Source organism: Phocoena sinus, chromosome X, assembly GCF_008692025.1.
Source record: "Phocoena sinus isolate mPhoSin1 chromosome X, mPhoSin1.pri, whole genome shotgun sequence".
Lineage (NCBI taxonomy): Eukaryota > Metazoa > Chordata > Mammalia > Artiodactyla > Phocoenidae > Phocoena > Phocoena sinus.
Window position 1 is genome coordinate 41,262,260 of NC_045784.1, and position 22,108 is coordinate 41,284,367.

General features: G+C 37.9%; 1 long non-coding RNA gene across 2 annotated transcripts in view; it reads right to left on the minus strand.

Moving 5' to 3' along the window:
• Positions 1-5,422: 5,422 nt before the first annotated feature.
• LOC116747427 overlaps positions 5,423-22,108 on the minus strand; it is a 124,888-nt gene continuing 108,202 nt past the window's right edge. For both annotated transcript variants that reach the window (XR_004348036.1, XR_004348037.1), the window contains one exon: positions 5,423-5,826. This is a non-coding gene — a long non-coding RNA (uncharacterized LOC116747427). The remainder of the gene's footprint in view (positions 5,827-22,108) is intronic.

A 22,108-nucleotide genomic window follows, 5' to 3' on the forward strand; every position in this document is an offset into this window, starting at 1 on the left:
GTTCCTGCTTTTTGAACAAAGGGCCCCACATTTTTCTTTTGCATGGGGCCCTGCAATTTATGTAACTGGAGATTGCCTTGATGTCTGCATTTGTGGTTCTCAAAAAGTCTGCTGCTTCACAAGCCTACACTTTATGTTGGAGTCATTGTGTGGGTGTAAATTGTGTCAGTGGGTGTGTGTTAGCAGGGGTGCAGTGAGGTAGGGAAGGTGCTGGAGAGTAGGCTGACAGTAGCAAGCCCGAATTAAGAACACACAGAGGGGTTTCAGAAAAGGAGGTGCTAGTTGGATTCTCTGAAGGGCTCACTCTCAGTATTAAAGTCACAGAAATAAAATTATCATCTTAAATTTTCCAAGTCAAATGATGAAGAAAGAGATGGCGTGGGGGAGGAGTTTCTGCTGCACCATGGCAGCAAAAAGGTTTTCAGATGCCTGAGTGAGGCTGTTCTCCCTAGATGCTTAAGGTACAGAATGTGAAGGAAAATCAGAATTGGTCATGAATGTCATTTGTTGTGAGATATAAGCAATCTCAAGCTTTTCTCTGTGTTTTACCCTTTCCATTTTTTAAAAAAAGAGTTGCTGCCTCCCAGTGCCCAGGTAGTGAATGTTTTCAAACTCACTACCTCTCATTGCACAAAATGAGTTTTAGATTATTTTCTCTATATTTTTTAACATCTGTTTGAGGAGCTCAATATTTAGTATACATTATCCTGCAATAGGTATAAAACATTTTAAAGATACAAAATTGAAGCTCGGTAAAATTAAGTAGTTTGCTCAATGTCACACAAAAGGCTGAAGAAGAGCCCAAATACTGTTGCTGCTTGACATAATGAATGGGATACTGGATCTTATTCCCTTACTCTATAAAGACAGTGCATGGTTTCCTTATTTGGTATTGGTTGTGTGGTTTTGTGGGCAGAAAGGAATAATGATTCATTTTAGACTAAGAGCTACTTCAGATATTATAAAGGTCAGCTGATTAGCAATCTTAATTCCATCTGCAACCTTAATTCTCTTTTGCCATGTAACATAGCATATTGAGGGATTCTAAGGATTATAACTTGGACATCTTTGGGGAGCCATAATTATGCCTACGCACACAATACAAAAATGAAGAAATAGGCAATTCAGCCATAAATTTGGAGACTTCAATATTTGACTCCCCAAAATTGAGAGAAGAGTTAGACAGAAAATCAGCAAGGATATGTAAGACTTGCTGTACCTTATAGGTACAACACTATCAAACAACTTGACCTAACTGGCATCTACAGAACACTCCACTAAACAATGTCATATACCTTCTTTTCAAGTACACACAGAACTTTCTGCAGGATAAACCATATTCTAAGCAGTAAAACTAGTACCAACAAATTGAAAAAGATTGAAATAATTTAAAGCATATTCTCTGAAACACAATGGAATTTAATTTGAAATAAAAAAACAAAAAATTGTGAAATCCACAAATATTTGGTAATTAAATATCACTTTTCTAAATTACCCATGGGTCAAAGAAGAAATTACAAAGAAAAAGATTTTTGAACTGCATGAAAATGAAAACACACCATATAAAAAATATATGGGGGCTTCCCTGGTGGCGCAGTGGTTGAGAGTCTACCTGCCGATGCAGGGGACACAGGTTCGTGCCCTGGTCTGGGAAGATCCCACATGCCGCGGAGCGGCTGGGCCAGTGAGCCATGGCTGCTGAGCCTGCGCGTCTGGAGCCTGTGCTCCGCAATGGGAGAGGCCACAACAGTGAGAGGCCTGCGTACCACAAAAAAATAAAATTAAATTTAAAATATATATATATATATATGGCATGCAGCTAAAGCCAAAGAGTTTATATCCATAAACAGTTATATTAGAAAAGAAGATCTCAAATCAATATAGTAAGCTTCTACCTTATGAATCCCACCCCCCAAAAAGAGCTAATTAAACACAAGGCAAGAAGAAAGAAGTAAACAGAAATTAGAATGGAAATCAATAAGACACGAAAGAGAAAATCAGTAAAGAAAAATCAATTAAACCAAAGTTAATTCTCTGAAAAGATAACAAAACTGATAAACCTTTAGCTGGACTGACCAAGAAAAAAAGAGAGAACCCACAAAACACCAAAATCAGGATGAAAAAGAGAGGATATTATTACTGACCTTACAGAACACAGAAGAGCTATGAGAGAATACCATGAACAACTTTATGACAAGTTAGACAGTTTAAATGAAATGTATGAATACCTAAAAAGACACAAGTTAGCAAAACTGACTCAGAAATGTAGAAAATCTGAATAGACATATAACAAGTAAAGAAATAGAATTAGTAATTTAAAAGCTTCCCACAAAGCAAAACTCAGGACCAGATGGATTAAATGATAAATTCTATTGAACATTTAAAAATGAAATAATGCCAATACTACACAAGCTTCCAGAAAATACAGGAAGAGGGAATAATTCCCAACTCCTGTGAGGCAGCACTACCATGATACCAAAACCAGACAATGACATCACAAGAAAAGAAAATTAAAGAGCAACATCCTTCGTGAATATAGACACTATAATCCTCAAGAAAATATTAGGAAACCAAATCTAGTTAAATATAAAAAGGATTATACACCACAACCAAGTGGGATTTATCCCAGGAATACAAGGTTGGTTTAAAGCCAAAAACCAATTAACATAACAAACCATATTAAGAGGATAAAGGGCAAATACTACATGATCATCTCAACAGATACAGAACAGGCATTTCACAAAATCCAATACCCATTCATGATCAAAAAAAACTCTCAACAAACCTGAAATAGAAGGAAACTTCCTCAAGCTGAGAAAGGGCATCTGTGAAAACTCTATAGCTATCATATTTCATGGTGAAAGACTGAATGCTTTCCTCCTAAGATAAGGAACAAAGAAAAGAATGTCCATCTCACCACTTCTATTTAACATTGCACTTGGGGTCTGGCCAGTGCAATCATGTAAGAAAAAGAAGTAGAAAGCATTAAGGTTGAAAAGAAGAAGTAAAACTTCACAGATGACATAACCCTGTGAATAGAAAATCCTAGGGAAATCTCAAAACACTATCTGATAAACAAGTTCGGCAAGGTTGCAAGATACAATATCAATGTATGAAAATCAATTATATCTGTATATATACGAAGAATAAGTGATCCAAAAGTAAAATTAAGAAAACAATTCCATTCATAATATCATCAAAAAGAATAAAAGTTTAGGAATAGATTTAACAAAAGAATTGTAAGACAAGTACACTGAAAATTATAAAACACTGCTGAGGAAAATTAAAGAAAATCTAAATAAATGGAGAGATATTCCATGTTCATGGATTGGAAGACTCCATATTGCTAAAGTGGCAGTTCTTCCAAAATTAATCAATAGTTTCAGTGCAGTCCCCATCAAAATTCCAGCAATGTGTATGTGTCTCTCTCTATAATTGATAAGATTATCCTAAAACTTATATGAAAAACCAAAAGCCTCAGAATAGCTAAAAAACAATTTTTAAAAGAAATCTGGCAGACTTTCATGTTAAAACTTTAAAAGCTTACTATGCATATGTATGGTTGAGTTGCTTTGCTGTGCACCTGAAACTATCACAACATTGTTAATTGGCTATACTCCAATATAAAATAAAAAAGTTAAAAAAAAGGCTTACTATGAAGCTACAGCAATCAAGACAACATGATACTGCATTAAGGATAGACATATATAAATGGAAAAGAACTGAGAGTCCAGAACTACACTCTTATATTTACAGTCAATTGATTTTTCAGCAACGGTACCAAGGCAATTCATTGAGAAAGGATAGTCTTTCCAACAAATGGTGCTGGTACACATGGACTTCTATAAGCCAAAAGATGAACTTAGACCCTTACCTAACACTATACACAAAAATTAATTCAAAATGAATTGTAGGTCTAAATGTTAGAGCTAAAACTATAAAAACCTTTAGGAGAAAATTTTTTAAGACCTTAGGTTCTATAAAAATGTCCTAGATACGATCCCAAAAACATGACCCATAAAAGAAAAAAATTGTTAAATTGGAGTTCATCAAAATTTTAAACTGTTGTGCTTCAAAAGATACCATTAAGAAAATAAAAAGACAAGCCACAGCCTGGGAGAAAATATTTGCAAATCACATATTCAGTAAAAGACTTGTATACAGAACATACAAAGAACTCTTACACACAATAATAAGATAAACAACAATTAAAAATTGGCAAATGATTTGAATAGATACTTCCCCCAAGAAAATATATGAATAACCAATAAGCACATGAAAGGATGCTCACCATCATTAGTCATTAGGAAAATGCAGATTAAAACCACAATGAAATACCATTTCGTATCTGCTAGAATGGCTATGATCAAAAAGACAGACAATGAGAAATGTTGCAAGGATATGGATAAATAAGAGCTCTCATACATTGCTGGGGGAGATGTAAATGGTGCAGCCACTTTGAAAAACTGGAATTTCTTTAAAAGTTAAACATACCTTTACTATATTACTGAGCAATTCCACTCCTTGGTATCTACCCAAGCTAAATGAAAACATATGCCCACACAAAAAATTTGTACACCAATATTCAGAGAGCATTATCCATAAAAGCCAAAAAGTGGAATCCACGCAAGTGTCCATCAATGGATGAATGGATAAACAAAAGGTGGTATATCCAAACAATGGAATTTTATTTGACAATAAAAAGAAATGAAGTTCTGATAATTGCTACAACATAGAAGAACCTCAGAAACATGCTATGAGAAATAAGCCAGACATCAGAGGCCACAAAATGTACATCTCTATTTAGGTGAAATGTCCAGAAAAGGCAAATATATAGAGACAGAAAGTAGATTAGTGGTTGCCTGGGGCTGATTGCAACTGGGCACAAGATTTATTTTTGGGATGATGAAAAAATATCCTAAAACTGGATGATGGTCATAGTTGCACAACTCAGTAAATTTAAAAAATCATTAATCGTACACTTAAAATGGGTGCATTTACAGTATACAAATTATACCTCAATAAATTGATTTACTAATTCTAATGGAAACCAAATTCCCCACTTAAGGTACAAAACACACTTCAGCTACTTTGTTGTCCATAAAGCAAGGCCCCTAGAAGCATCTCTTTATACAGTTACTAACCATAATAACTATCACAGTTATTGAGCTCTTACCATAAGCCATAAACTACCCTAAGCACTTGAAATGCATTTGCTCCTTTAATGCTCATAATAAATTTGAGTTTGATTTAGTAACGTCATGAGAGTCACACAGGTGGCCAAACCAGTACTTAAATTAATGTCTGCTTGACTCTAGAGTCCTTGCTGTACATCCCTATATTCTTATCTATTAATATGAAGCTAGAAAAAAAGAACAAACCACCACCTTTAAAGAGATCTGGAAGACCTGATACCCATTTGACAGAATAGTAAGTACAATAGCAATTATGATCACAGACTTTAAGACAAAGAAAGTGTATTAGTCTCTAACTCTGTGTAAAAAATATTACTCTAGACTTAGTGATGTAAAACAACAATAAATATTTATTATCTTGCAGTTTCTGTAGGTCAAGAATCTGGGGCTGGCTTGGCTGGGTGGTAGCTCAGGGTTTCTCATGAGGTTGCACTCAAGATGTCAGCCAGGACTGCAGTCATCTCAAAGCTCAACTCAGGCTGGAGCATTCACTTCCAAGGGGGCTCACTCACATGCTTGGTAAGCTGGTGCTGGCTGTTGGTGGGAGGCCTTAGTTCCTCTGTACACAGTCGTCTCCACAGGGTTGCATGTGTGTCCTCATGACACGGTTGCCCACTTCCTCTAGAGCAAGCTGTCCAAGAGATCAAAGTTGCAGTTGTGTTGTCTTTAATGACATAACCTCCAAGGTCACACACCATCATTTTTTCAATGTCCTATTCAGTGTAGGAAGAGTCTCCACAAGAACATAAATACCAAGAGGAGGGGATCATCACAGTTCCTCTTGGAGGCTGGCTAACAGCAAAGGTTCAGCTCACTCTGGGAGGGCTGAGAGAACTGGAGTTGCCAAGCGTTCAGTCCCACATGTACCACAGACATACACATGACACTCTCACCAAGTTAAAACTACTTGCTCCAAAGTCATGGATAGCAGCCTGTCCCTTTGGGCTGCAGTCTCATTCTGCTTGCCACACGCGACAATCTGAGTGGACCCACATGGTGGATGGGAAGCGAGAATATGACTTTTGGTGCCTCTGAAATCCCCTTATCCTCTCTATCTGCAGTCTTATTATGGTATCCTCCCTTCTGTTGATTTCCTGCCCTGCACATAGCTTCTCTGAACCTCCCCACATCCCCTATTCCTCATCAAAATGGACCTGTCCCGCATCCCATCTTTTTGAATCCTCCTTTTCATCTAGAGCTTGGAAAGTTCTAAATCCAGAATACTCATTCAAGGTAGTGGGTTAGTAACTTATTCAGTATACTTGCATTCTAACTGCCTTCCAAAGCTTTAGCCCCCAAATGGATGCATATGAGGGTTTTAGTCATCTTCAGGCAAAGGGAGAGCATTTCTGTCTCTTCAAATTATATCAAGTTGATTCAAACCATATCTTCATTCATTCATTCATTCAGTTAATCACCCAACCAGCGTTTACTGAGTGCCTACCATGTACCGTGCACTGTACTTGGCACCATAAACCTCATCTTGGATACTGTGAATGCATGTCAGAAAAACATTTTATAGGTCACACAACTGCAGAGTATGGAAAGATCGAACATAGGCTCCTTTCCTAAGGTTCCAAGGGAAGGGAAGGAGCACAAAGGCATCTCCTCGTATAGCACCCTATGATATGCATACATTACTGGAAGGGTAGATTTGTTAGTCTCAGCCACACCTAGGAAAAGCTTGTCAGCCAAAAGCAAAACCCAAATTAGTTCCTTTGAGTGCAGCTTTTTAAAAGTACATTTAAAGTACCACCCCCATGAATGCTTCAAAAGGTACATTTCTGAACCCTATGAATATGAAAATATAATTCACATCTAAGAGTTGACATTCTGCCTAAAATAGGCAGCTAACAAATGTTGCCTTCGGAATAATTAGATATTACAAGTGTGAAGAGCTATCAGGACAGGACACCATTGTTTTAGAAACCAACCAATTAAAAATGTATTACATTCCTCAGCAACTCTTGGGTTGCCCCCCACCCCCATTAACAGAGAGAAGTAGAGGAATGAAGAGTTTATTCAGTCAACAAAAATTTCTCAGTAACTATTCTGTATCGTAATTAACTGTCCTGGTGCTGGAAATACAGAGATGGACAAGACAGACACATAAATTGAATAAATATTTCAGAAATTTACTCACAGGGGTGAGCAATGCTAGAAGATAGTCCAAAAATATGCAACACTACACTTCAAGAAAAAAATTTTATGACCAGGACCATGGTCTTATTTTAGCATACAGGGAAGCAGTATAACATACTCATCTTGGAAAACAAGTCCTGAAGTCTGACTACTTGAGTTCAAATTTCAACTCTACCATTTAGAAGCTGTAAGACCTTGGGTCATGTAAATTTTCTAAGTCCCAGTTTCCTCACTTAAAAATAAAGCCTGCTTTGGGGTGCCCTTGAGATAATTGAGATACATAACAGAGCATACTGTCTGGGAATTCCCTGGCGGTCCAGTGGTTAGGACTCCACGCTCTCACTGCCCAGGTTCGATTCCTGGTCAGGGAACTAAGATCCCACAAGCTGCGTGGCGTGGCCAAAAACAAAACAAAACAAAACAAACAAATAAACAAAATCACAAATTGGTGGGGGGAAAAAAGCATACTGCCTCCCATATAATGAATGCTTAGTTAATGTTATCTGTAATTTTATTAACTATGGATCAAAGTAATAATAAAATTAGTTTCCATTCCTTGAGGATACACTCACATTATGAAAGAAGGCTCGGGTTTATATTTTCTCCATGTATTTATTCAGCCACTTATTTACATCTTTGACATCTTTCTTGCCAAAACCAAGGAGAATATAGGATCCCAACACTTTCTTTAAATGTCTTACTTGGCCTCACTTAGATTTTGCTCACTCCAGATACTTGAGAGCATAAGTTTCTTCACTCCCACACTCCAAACCCCATTTCTCTTTTCCTTCCCCTTCTTCTCAAGGGCATCATGGATTAACAAATGGGCTCAACCCCCAAAATAAAGTCAACTCTTCTCATAGGTATAATAGCAGTCAGAGACACAGTGCCAGAGCTTTTAGCACAAGAATGAGATCCCAATATGAGCACGTGCTCTCTGTTTTAAAAATGGTTTGGGTAACCATTTTAGAAAGGGAATTTTTAGCCCTGAAAAAATTCACTATATCCCAGGCAGAAAAGCGAACCTTCAATATATGGACCCAGATTTCATCTACCTATAGAAAAAAAAAGTCATTGTAAAGCAAATAGCTATTATTCACCTTAGGAGAAAAGGCAGAGGTGTGCCATTCTTTCATTTCTCATTTTTTTTCATGTCAGTGAATAATAATGACATTTACTCCCTTCATCCTCAGTTCTTTATTCTTCTGTTTTAAATGTTGCTGGGGTTGTTCCTAAAAAAAAAAAAAACTGTCTTGCATAACTTAAGCATCTCATATAACTCAAAATATGGTTATGGTTTCAGCTTCTTAAGACTATTAATTTGAAATCCATTTCTGGGTTCAAACTGTATATATGTGCAAAACCACACATGCAGATGTGTTTATGTTACCAGGTAGCATAAGGAGATAGTGTAAAAAAAGCATGGGTTCCCAAGTCAAACAAGTTAGGGCTCAAATAGCAGGTCTGCCATTTACTAGCTGTGTTTAGTAGGCAAACTATTTACCCTCAATGAACCTCAATTTTCTCACCCATGCATTGGGTTTATCGCAACGAATAAATGAGATAAGATCTGTAGAATGCTTGGCACCCTAATAGGTGGTCCAGAAGTATTAGCAGCCTCTTTTGGAGGAGGTATAGGAAGGGAGTCACGTGTAACTTAAATTTCCACAGGCTGCCCAATTCTTTATGTAGACAGTAGAAACTCAAATCCCACTGGTTCAGTCCTGTCACCTGCACCAGGACACCTTTCTCCCCAAAGTCTCCCCACTTACTTCTGAGAATTCTTAGAATATGTGTTCACAAAATCTTCACCCACCTTGGCCTTGGTTTTGGAGTCCCCAAGACCTGTGAAGCCAAAAACAGTCCTCCCTTCACCATTTCCCCCAGCTTCAGTGCTCTCCAGAAGAGCATCATTTTCCATGCCAGGGAAGCAGCTTTTGCTTCTCCTCAAAGCTGTGGATCATGAGGTATTTGAACAGAACTGGTTTGTTTTGAGTCCTTAGTCTGATGCGCCACACTGCGTTCTAGGCATTCATGGCGGAAAAGCCCCTCCTCCCAGCTCTGTGCTGCATTTTGTCACCTGGTCCCTAAGAAGCACTATTTTTTCCCCGAGTATTACAGGAAGCCTCATGAGAAAACCTTCTTTAGTTTCTGCCAGAAGCCCCTCTGCTCATGGGCCGCATACCTCCTCGCTGGCCACAAGCTGGGACACATACCATGTTTTCCTCCTGTGTCACATGCCCTCTGTGTCATGCCCATATCTCCTCAGGCCTTACCGATGGCCAACAGCTGCATCACTTTGCCTGAGGCCTTCTTCAGTAGCCTGCCTGCCCTGCTTGCAGGCAGTCTTCTTGGGTGCAGTCCTCAGCCAATGACTGACAGGAATAGGTGTGAATAACTCCAAGGCCTATGCTCTACATCAGCTTCTAGAGTTCCCCAATACAAGGAAACTCCAGTTAACCACAGTGGTAACTGGCTTGATAAGGCATCATTCATTCAGTGGCTCTTTTCTTACCTGTCTCACTTCCCTACCCCCTTATTAGTATTTCTTAGGATTATCTCCCCTCAAAACTACTTGCACTCAAATCCTTGTCTTCAAGTCTACTTCTAGGGGAAACTAAACTAAGACGACTGCCTCATGTCCCCATTTTTCTCTCCAGACCCAAAGAGCACACATCTCCCCAGGCAAAATCAACACATACCAGTAAATACTTGAGGAACTACTGATCCACCAGTTCCTTAGACATGGCCAAGGTCTGAATCCAGATCAGCCCCAGCTGGGCATTCTTCTACAAATATAAGTATCCTCCCATATACAGAGATCCTGGGTTAGGTGCCCCTTCTATCAACTTCTCCAGTTTCTCTGTTTCCCCAGTTGTCATAATGGCAATGCTGTATTATAATTCCATTTTTTATTAACCACTGATGCCATCACATTCTAAGGTCTGTGAGGGCAGGACAGTGTCTGTCTTGTTTATCATTTATACCTATTACATATGATAGTGTATTGTGCAGAGTCAATCCTCCATAAGCATAGGTTGATTTCAATTAAATTTCTAAGGAATAACAGAAGCCTGACACCTCAGGCAGTCTGAAACCAGGGAAAAGGAATGAGCTCATACTAATCAATAATACTGACCACTTGTAGAGAGTCAGCTATATGCCTGGTCCTATGTTAAGTGATTTTCAAACATTATTTCATGGAACATTTATATTTACCTATGAGATAGGTACTACAATTCTCATTTTAGGATAGGGAACGTGAAATATAGAAAAGTTCAACACCTTGGCCAAAGATACACTGCTACTAAGTAGCAACATTGGTAACAGATTCAGGTCTGTCTGAATCCAAGAGTTACCTTATTAAGCACTACACTGTCTCTGTTGAGAATCTCTCAATACTATTCTGCTTTGCGCATAGAAAGTATCATCAGAGGCCAAGCATTATTGTATGAATAATGGTGATAGTTTAATGACCATTAAAAATAAGTGTAGTGGCTTGAATGGTGGCCCCCCACATATGTCCATGTCCTAATCCCCAGAACGTGTGAATGTGACCTTACTGAAAAAAAGGATCTTTGCAGATGTAATTGAGTTAAGGATCTTGAGATGAGGAGATCATCCTAGATTATCCAAGTAGACTTTCAATCTAATGACAAGTATCCTTAGAAGAGGCAGACGGAAGAGGAGGAGGCAATGTGACCATGGAGGCACCAGAAGCTGGAAGAGGTAAGGAACAGATTCTTGCCTAGAGCCTTCTGAGAGACTGCAGCCCTGCTGATACATTAATTTCAGACTTCTGGCCTCCAGAATTGTGAAAGAACAAATTTCTGTTGTTTTAAGCCACCGTGTGTGGTAATTTGTTATGGTAGGCCTAGGGGACTAATATAGGCCCGACATTCATTTGTCCATTCATTCATTCTACAAACATTTGAAAAGCATCTCTTATTACATGCAAGACACTGCTACACAAACAGATGAGACGCTATCTCTGCCTTCAAGAAATTTATAGTTAAGTTCAGGACCTTATGCCTGAGTCGTATGGGCATTCTACTCTGGCACTAGACCTACTGGCCATTTTGCTGGCCAGTCCACTGCATAATTATGTGGCAAGTTAGAGTGCTAGGCCGCCATTGGAAATCTCTGAAACTTGAAAGAGATAGGGATCTTGAAGATCATTTGGTTCAACCTCTCCCCTCCACCCAGTATAGGAATCCACTTTTCAGAGTTCCTGGTAGGGGGCCATTCAGCCTCTTTTTGAGCACTTCCCCAGTGAGTAGTGTATCCCTTTCATACTAAATCTCTCATGTATGGGCAACTTTCACTGTAGAGTTCTCACCGTCACTGAGCTCCAATTTGCCCATTATGGCTTCCATCCAATTATCAAAATTCTATCCTCAAGACCCATAAGAATATGCCTAATTCTTCTTTCATATAACAATCCCTCAAATTATTTAAAACACCTGATATGTTTCCCCAACTATCTTCTGCTACCTGGCAACTAGCCCAGTTTAACTTACCATTCCTCAGGTGAAGTGGTTTCTAAACCTTCCACCATATTGCATTCCTTCTCTAAATACAGTATCGTTTATCCATACAATTTAAAATATGGCACTGAGAACAGAATACAGTTTACACATAACTCAAGCAGAGGAGAATGGGACCATTATCTCCTTTATTCTGGGCTTAACTCACACATCCTAAGACTGTATTCATATTGTAAAAAAATGATGTTACACGATTGACTCATTCTGACCTTCTTGGCAGCTGAAACCTAAGTGTTTTGCTGAATTTCCATTAAACCTGGTTTCCCTTATATGCCTATATGCTTGATTTTGGACTCTATGTGAAATATTTTTTATTTACTTCTAGAAATTGCCTGGTTTTTGTTTCAGCTAATTTTTCCAAGCTGTCAAAATACCTTTCAATTCTGATTTCTCATCCATCATATTAACTTGCTTTGAGTGATTCTCATTCCTATGCTCCCCCACCCCATCCCTGGAACTTACCACTATGTCTTCAGGCTCTGGTTTAAACCCTTTCTTTCTGGACTCTTAGAACCTGCTCACATACTCCGATAAGCCATTACTCCTAGCCCTTGACTCCTGTCAAGTCATGACAAACAATTTCTGGGTCAGGGCTCCAATCTCTAAAGTTCCTTCCAGCTCTAATCTTTTACTCATGTTAGAAACTGGCAGATATTCAAAATCACTGCAGTTGATAGGATGCATGTAAATGTAGGGGGCAGCTAGCACCTTATGAGATCCAGGAAGACAACCAATGTTTTATAAATGGCATCAAAGCAACATAACTGGGGAAGACCCTGGGGAATTACAGCATCGTTAAGAAAGTTCACAGCAAGGTTTTGGAAGCCCTTTTGGGTTCTATCCTCTGAGCTGCAGGTATAAACCTGAAGAACCCAAATGTGGCTCTCATAGGCCTATGAACCAGTTCTAAAGCTCTGGGGGCATCACCACCTGACACTATCAAAACTAACTCAGTAAGAAGGGCCCAGAGTTCACTGTGGCTATTGGGGCATAACAAATAGTATCTTGTCAATACCTTGCAGTCGTTCTTCACTGAATTAAAAGGCATGTCGATAAGAGAGGTGAAAGGATGAGGTAGGAAGATGTGACATGTTTGGGAAAAAGAAGAAATCCTGTTTCAATGCCACATTTTCTGATTATTTTTCTCCATTTCTTTTCTGAAAAAAAATTCAGTGGAGTAGTTTGTGGTGGTGAGGATGTGATGTAAGAAAAAAGAGGGAAAACTACTATTTAGAAGTTGTTTTATTACTATTTTACAAATTTTCATATTCCCTATGCTATTGAGATGCCAGTCATATTTAAAAGTATTTATGGGACTTCCCTGGTGGTGCAGTGGTTAAGAATCCGCCTGCCAATGCAGGGGACATGGGTTCGAGCCCTGGTCTGGGAAGATTCCACATGCCGCAGAGCAACTAAGCCCATACGCCACAACTACTGAGCCCACGTGCCACGACTACTGAAGCCCGTGCGGCCTACAGCCTGTGGTCCGCAACAAAGAGAAGCCACCACAATGAGAAGCTCGCACACCGCAATGAAGAGTAGCCCCCTTTCGCCGCAACTAGAGAAAGCCTGCACGCAGCAACGAAGACCCAACGCAGCCAAAAATAAATAAATAAATTTTAAAAATAAAAGTATTTATGACAAATGATGGGCTAGAAGGGCTAAAAAAATTAAAATTAAGCAAGTACCAACAATCCAAAGTCTCCAATGATACTTTATACCTACATAGCATTTTACATTTCTCAAAACACTTTTTGCATGCATTAAAACTTCACGACAACCCTGTGGAACTGCCATTATTATCTCTGCTTCAAGATGAGATTTGGTAAGGTCAAGAGACTTGCCCAAGTTTATAAAAGTAGTGAGAAAAGGCAGAACTGGGAACTGAACTGTTATATTCCAAGCAGTATTCTTTACACCATGGTACAACTATTCTGAAAGAAGAAAGAACAAATCATTACTAGCACAGCAATCCTGAAAAACTGCAAGTATCTTTAGATTTCATACAAAAGGAGTGGAGATTCCTTTCTTTTATATACAGATGGAAATAATGCAATCACTCTGCAAGTCCCCTATCTCAGTCTCTCTCAGTTAGTCCACAAAGATGTTTCTAACTACTCCAATTTAACGATTTAACAAATGTTTATACTTGCAACACATAAGGTGCTATGCTAAAGGAGTGGAAATTACAGAATTATCTTGGCTCTCAAAAATATTATCATCCAGTAGAGAAGACAGGTGCCTTAGTTATCTATTGCTGCATAACACACCAACCCAAAACATAATGGTTTAAGAGAACAACAACCATCTCCTATTGCTCATGATTCTGTAGGTTGGCTAGGCTTAGCTGGGCAGTTCCTCTCTTCCGCCAGCATTTGGGCGTCCCCAAGACTACCCTCAGGTTCACTAGAAGGACTCACAGAACTCAGAAAAGCCATTATACTCAGAGTTATAATTTATTACCATGAAAGGATACAGATTAAAATCAGCAAAGGGAAGGGCACATAGGGCAGGGTCCAGGAGAGACCAGGCATGGAGCTTCTAGTTGTCCTTGCCCAGTGGAGTTGGATGGACAGAACTTACTTCTCCCAGCAGTGATGTGTAGCAACATGCACAGAATATTACCAACCAGGGAAGCTAACCTGAGACTTGGTGTCCAGAGATTTTATTGGAGCTCGGTCACATAGGCTTGGTTGACCCCCTACATGGCTGACCTTAGTCTCCAGCCCCTTCAAAGATCAAGCTGATAACACATGGCCCAAGTCCCTTACAATAAATCACATTATTAGCAAAAACTATCTGGTATGGCCCATGGCCCCCAGGTAAACAAAGACACTCTTGCCAGACAGGACATTCCAAGGTCTTAGAGATACCTCTCAGAAGCTGAGCAGGACCAAACCTTTCTTTGGGGAAGATTAATCCTTTGTTGCATATCCACATAATGTCTGCTGGGGCTGCGGACATATGGAGACTTGACTACACTGAAACATCCAAAATGGCTCACTCACATGATGGCAGTTGGTGCTGGCTATAGGCTGAGAGAACTCAGCTGGGGCTGTCAGTTAAAATACCTTATACATGGCCTCTCCATGTAACTTGGCCTTCTCATAACATGGCAGATGAGTTCTAAGAGGGAGCCTTCCAAGTACACAAAACCAGAAGTTTCAGGTATCTTAAGACCCAGCCTTGGAAGTTGCACAGGGTCACTTATACTGTATTATACTGGACAAAGCAAGTCACAGACTGAAGAGGAGGGAAAATCAACTCTACCTCTTAATGGGGGAAGTAGAAAAGAATTTACAGCCATATTTAATGCATGGAACAGCAGATAGGTTTCCTTCAAAGGGACTAGAGTTTTCTTTTCCAAACTCCAGTGACACTGCCCTGAAGACACAGTGTGAACCCTTGTTGGAACAAAACAACTGGAGGGAACTGTAGCTTATACTCTGGACCCTGTTCTGGGTCTCAGAACTACAGGAGAGTTGAGACCAAGAACAAACCACATAGCTATGCCATATTTGTAAGAGGCATACAGTCTATGTGACAAGCTGAAGGAGAGATGGTGAGTGCATTGTAGTCGGCAACTGCTGACTGCAGTCAGCAGAAGACAAATACATATATACTTAGATACATACAAAGCAACCACAGAAGAACTCTCACCTCTCCAATGTCCCTGTCTCCAGGGAAGCCACCATCTCTGTATCTCCCTTCCGGGACATAAACCAGTTGCTAGAACCTTGAAATATTTAAGAGTCTTAGTTTGGCAAATCTGTACCACTGAAGTGGCTCTACTAATCCTAAATTTATCATTGGCCACATGATGAAGACCTTGACGGCCAACTGTGCATATGAAAACTCCATAAGACAGGCAGTTTCTTTTAATACTAGAGAGTCCTGGTAAAAACAACAAAATGGCTTACCAAAATGACCAAGTAACTACAAGTTCAAGACACTGTGTTTCCAGTTTCAGTTCAAGAAAAGATTTTTTTTATCATGAGTTTTGTCACCCTCTACCTCATTCAAAAAAGAATATAATTTTCCAAAAAAATGAGGAAGACTTCCTAAACAATCAAACAAGACTGTCAAAAACCGATAGATCTGAAAGGAGCAACAGAAAAATCCACAATTATAGTTGAAGACTTCAACACCTCTTTCAGTAATTGATAGAACAAGTAGACAGAAACTCAGTAAGGATATAGATGACCTGGACAGCACTATCAAGCAACTTGACCAAATTGCCATTTATAGAAGACTCCATCCAATAAAAGCAGAATACACATTCTCTCCAAGTGCACATGGAACATCCACCAAGATAGACCACATTCTGGGACATAAAACAAAGCTGAACAAATTTAAAAAATAGAAATCACACAAAGTACATTCTCAGACCATAACAAAATTAAACTAAAAATCAATAATAGAAAGATATCCAGAAAATCACCAAACATTTATAAATTAAATAATATACTTCTCAGTAACCCATCTCTAGAGTCAAAAGAAATCATCTCAAGGGAAATTTTAAGACATTTTAAACTAAAATGAAAATGAAAATAGAATGTATAAAAATTTGTAGTGCTACAACATGGATGAACCCTGAAAACACTCTAAGTGAAAAAAGTCAGACACAAAGGGACAAATATTTAATAATCCCACTTATCTGAGGTACCTGAAAAAGGCAAATTCATGGAGATAGAAAGTAGAAGAGAAGTTAGTGGGGCTGGGAGGAGATGATGAAAAAGTCCTGGAAAAGGATAGTGGTGGTTGCACAACATTGTGAATGTACTTAATGCCACTAAATTTCTCACTTAAAATTCATTAAAATTGTAACTTTTGTGCTATGTATATTGTACCACAATAAAAAATGTAAAACATGCACGGGGTGCTGATAAAATAGTACTTAGAGGGAAATTTACAGCATAACATTAAATGAAAATGTTAGAAAAGAAGAAATATCTAAAATCAATAACTTAAGCTTAGACTTTGGGAAGCTAGAGAAGAGCAAATTAAACCTAAAGCAAGCAGAAGAAAGTAATAAAAATTAGGGAAGTCAAAGAAATTGAAAAGAGAGAGGACTCAATAAAAGCAAAACCTAGATCTTTGAAAAGATCAATAAAATTAATAAATCTTTAGCCAGCATAACCAAGAAAATTTTAAAAAAGACACAAATTATCAATATCAGGAATAAAAGAGGAAGATCACAGCCAATCATACTAAAAGGTTAATAAGAGAATACTATGAACATTCCTATGACCATAAACTGAATAACTTAGATGAAAGACACAAACTACCAAATATCATCCAAGGTCAAAGAGATAACCTGAATAGCCATGTACTGCAGAAACTGAATTGATAGTTTAAAACCTTCCCCCCCAAAACTCCTGGCCCAGATGATTTCATTGGTGAATTCTACCAAACATTTAGGAAAAAACAATATCAATATTACATAATCTCTCATAGAAAATGGAAGAGGAGGGAACATTTCCCAACTCATTCTATGAGGTTAGCATTATCCTAATCAAAACCAAACTATACAGACCAATATCTCTCACAAACATAGATGCAAAAATCCTTTAAAAATTAGCAAATTGAGTCCAGTCATGTATATAAAAAGAATATCAAGACCAAGTGGGATTCATACCAGGAATACAAAGCTGGTTCAATATTCAAAAATCAATATTTAAAAAATTTTAAACATTTGAAAAGACTAAGAAAACCCAAATGATCATATCAATAAATGCAGAAAAAGCTTTAGTAAAATTCAATATCCATTGATGATAAAACCTCTCAACAAACCAGGAATAGAAGGGAACATCCCTAACGAAATAAAGGGTCTCTAGAAAAAACCTGTAGCTAACATTACAGTTAATGGTGAGAGACTGAATGCTTTCTCCCTGAAATCAGTAACAAGGCAAGGATATCTTTTCTCACAACTCTTATTGAAAATTGTACTGTAATTACTAGTTAGTGCAGTGAGGCAAGGAAAAACAATAGAAAGCATACAGATTAGAAAGGAAGAAATAAAATTGTCTTTATTCCCAGATGACATGATTGTATATGTAGAAAACTCTAACCTACAAAAATAGCTATCATAAAAATGGTTAATTTGCAATTATGAACATTTTTGAAACAAATAAAAAAAGTAGTCTCAGCAAAGAAATAGAAAATATAAAGAAGAAACTAATGGAAATTTCAGAACTGAAAAATACATTGACCAAAATTAAAAACTCATCAGAAGGGCTCAATAGCAAAATGGAGATGACAGGGAAAATAATCAGTGAAAGTTAAGATAGATCAAAAAAATTACCCAAACTGAATAACAGAGAGAAAATACATTGGAAAAAGAGAGAGAGAACAGAGCCTCAGACACCTATGTGAAAATAACAAGAGATCTAACATTCACGTCATCTGAGTCTCAGAAGAAGAAAAGAAAGAATATGGGGCTGAAAAAAAAATCAAGGAAATAATGGCTGAAAGTTTCCCAGATTTGGCGAAAAACAAACCTACAGATTCAAGAAGCTGAGAAAAACCCAAATATATAAACCCATATCTATACCCAGACATATTAAAATAGAATTTCTGAAAACTAAAGATAATGAAAACATCTGCTAAAGAATATGTTTTAAATTGGAAATCCAGAGAGGTTTACTTAACTTTAAGGTTTCTTTTGGAAAATAAAAGGCAATAAACAGAAACAAGGATGCAAGATATAGACACATGTTCATTATTTGGTACAAACTAGGGTAATTATTCATGTTTATCTTCAATATTGAAACAGCATTTGGTTTGGTTATTTATTTATATCTTGCCTTACTCAAAGGAATATGAGACAGTTCACAAAAACAAATAACTTCAAATATTTAGCCCAGCTATTTGGTTTGATCTCACACACTGTCTGGCTAGTATGGTAGGCAGCACAATGGCCCCCCAAAGATGTCCACAGCCTAATCCCCGGAACCTGTGAGTATTTTATGTTAGTAGGCAAAGGGGGCTTAAGGTTGTAGATGGGATTAAGGTTGCTAATCAGCCAACCTTAAAATAGGGAGATTATCCTGGATTATCTGGGTGTGCCCAATGTAATCACAAGGGTCCTTAAAAGTCAAAGAGGGATGCAGAAGAGGAGGTTAGCGTGATGGAAATAGAGAAGGACTCAACCTAATGTTGCTGGCTTTGAAGATGGAGAAAAGGGACCATGAGGCAAGGAATGTAGGTGGCCCCTGGAAGCTAGAAAAGGCAAGGAAATGGAGTCTCTCCTAGAGCCTCCAGAAGGAATACAGCCCTACAGACATCTTGATTTTACCCCAAAGAGACCCATATTAGATGTCTGACTTCCAGAACTGTAAGATAATAAAATGTATTGTTGTAAGCCACTAAGTTTATAGTAACTTGTTACAGCAGCCACTGAGAACTAATACAGCTGGGAAAATGGTTTTTCCAAGCACACATTTGAAGCTAATAGAAATTTAAATCAGCTTTACAGATAGTTGTTTGCTCTTTTAGTATCATATTTCCTTTTCTTGTGACCTGACAACATGGACACACATTCATTTGCAAGCATAATTTGGACCAGCTTTTTTTTTCAGGTTAAACTTTTAGGAAGATAAAGCCTTTAGGAGGCACCCTTCTACAATTAGTTAATAGATTTGGGTGGCATTCTCAATGATCATCCAGTTTTAGATATGGAAATTGAGGTTGTAGAAAACATTAAGAAAATAAAATTATTGTTATAGATGAATATCTTATTGCTGATTGGAAAACCTTTAGACATTCTGAATTAGAACCCTGATGAAAATTACATGACTGTTTGTTTGTTTGACTTATGCTAGATTTTACCTCTGGAAAACTTTTCTAGAGCCATTTACAAAAAAAAAAAATCAAAGAGCAAAGCCCTTAACTGTTTACTGAAAGGGCCTTTGGTCTGATTTAGAGCTTAATGCCCTGCCACTCCACATAGCCAGAGACACAGAATTCTTCTACAGAAAAAAAAATTCACCAATTTCTGAAGCATTGAAATTGACTTAAAATATACTAGGAGATACTACAGATTCTCAAGAATATGCTAGGATAGAGATAAAATGGTGATTCGTGTAATTCAAAATAGCTGATAAGTCTATAATCCTTAATATTTGTTTGTGAAATGTGCTATATGCCATACCATATATGAAGCATTCTTGCAAAAAAAAAAAAAATCAAACCTGAATATGATCAAGTCTGGTTCAAATAACATTTTACAGGAAATTCAGAAGACAGGAGAACATGTCATGTTAAATGACAAATCAATTACAAGAAGAGAGAGACTTGTAGATTCAAATGGACCTAAAAGCCAAATAACCAATTACAATGTGTGGACCTTATTTGGATCATGATTAAAACGATTTATGCTATTTATGAGAAAATTGGAAATTTGAACACTTAATGGATACTTGATGACATTAAGAAATTTTTGTTACCTTTTTTAAGTCTGATAATGGTGACTATTTTTTTTAAAGTCCTTACCTGTTAGAGGTACATGCTAAAATAGTGATGGATAACATAATATGACGTTTGAGATTTGTTTTAAAAAATATATGGGAAGGAGAGAAGTGGATGGGGCTCAAATGAAGCAAGACTGGCCATGAACTGACAGTTGTTGAAGCTGGGTGATAGGTAGGGGGGTTTCATTATATTATTCTGTCTGCTTATTTTTATGTTTGAAATTCTCATAATAAAATAAATACTAAAACATATATATTCTATATGATGTTTTACACATCCAATTTTCTTTTTTTTAATTTTTATTGAAGTAGAATTGATTTACAATGTTGTGTTAGTTTCAGGTATACAACAAAGTGCTTCTTTTTCAGATTCTTTTCCCTTGTAGGTTATTACAAAATACTGAGTATAGTTCCCTGTGTTATCCAGTAGGTCCTTGTTGTTTATTATATATATATAGTAGTGTGTATCTGGTAATCACAAACTCCTAATTTATCCTCCCCCCCACGTTTCCCCTTTGGTAACCATAAGAACACATCCAATTTTCATTTCTCATCACCATTCACTGAGCTAATATTTTAATGGGATCATGTCTCAGGAAAGTAGATGGTTGCTATGACTTTTGAGAGGTGACACAGATGTGTGTTACAGAAAAGGCAAACCTTTTTCATTTTTTGTTCAATATTTGTTTTGTGGGGTTTTTTGGTTGTTTTTGTTCTGTTTTGTTTCCATCAGAACAAAAACTGCACTCGGGAAAAATTATAACCAGCCTTTTTCACTCCCCTCCTAGGGGCTGCCTAATGCTTTCAGATGAGCTTCTATTTGCTGATTTAATCGTCTCAGCAACAGAGGGACTAGTAAATAGACTAGGAAGGAGTGGCTCCCGGAGGGTGGGTGGGGAGGGAGCAGACGGATGGCTTTGAAGGTACTTCAGATACAACCTGAAAGAAAATCCATTAGGAGTTTGGGATTAACATATACACACTACTATATATAAAATAGATAAACAACAAGAACCTACCATATAGCACAGGGAACTCTACTCAATATCTTGTGATAACCTATAACAGAAAAGCATCGGAAAAAGAATAGATGTATGTGTGTATGTGTATGTATAACTAAATCAGTTTGCTGTATACTTGAAACTAACACAACATTGTAAATTAACTATACCTCAATTAAAAAAAAAAGAAAAAAGAAAATCCAGGACAAGAAGTTGGACTGAGAATTATTACTCACCACCTAACAGCAAAACCCAGGATGGTCCCATTTTGCTAGGCATCTTCCTCCCCTTTTTCCAGTCCACCCCATTTTCCTTACCTCCTTGGGGTCAGGACTGCAAGCATCAATGAGGAGAAGGACAGAGCTAGGCATATTGGGAGGGCAGGGAAGTTAAGCCTTTAAGGGGTATGCCTCAATATGTCTGACTCCGATAACAAGGGAAAGGAGATGAGAGAAAAATTTATTCTCACCTAAAGCCCAACATGCAGAGGCAGACTGCTGGCACCCAGAACACAGGAGCCAAGGAGACCTGCTAGAGCTGTAACTCGAGGTCCCTGGAGGAGAGGGAAAACATTTGGGAACTGAGGGGCTGAATGAAAGGTGTTTCCTGACATCTTCTTCTGGCAATAGCAAGGGGATTTTCTTGCTGCTTTTTTTAAAATCTCGAGATAAGGAAGGAGAAGGGACCCCCAGAGAAAAGAAGCCAAGCCTTCCTCCCTGCCCTTACCTCTCCCCATGGCTCACATTTGCAGC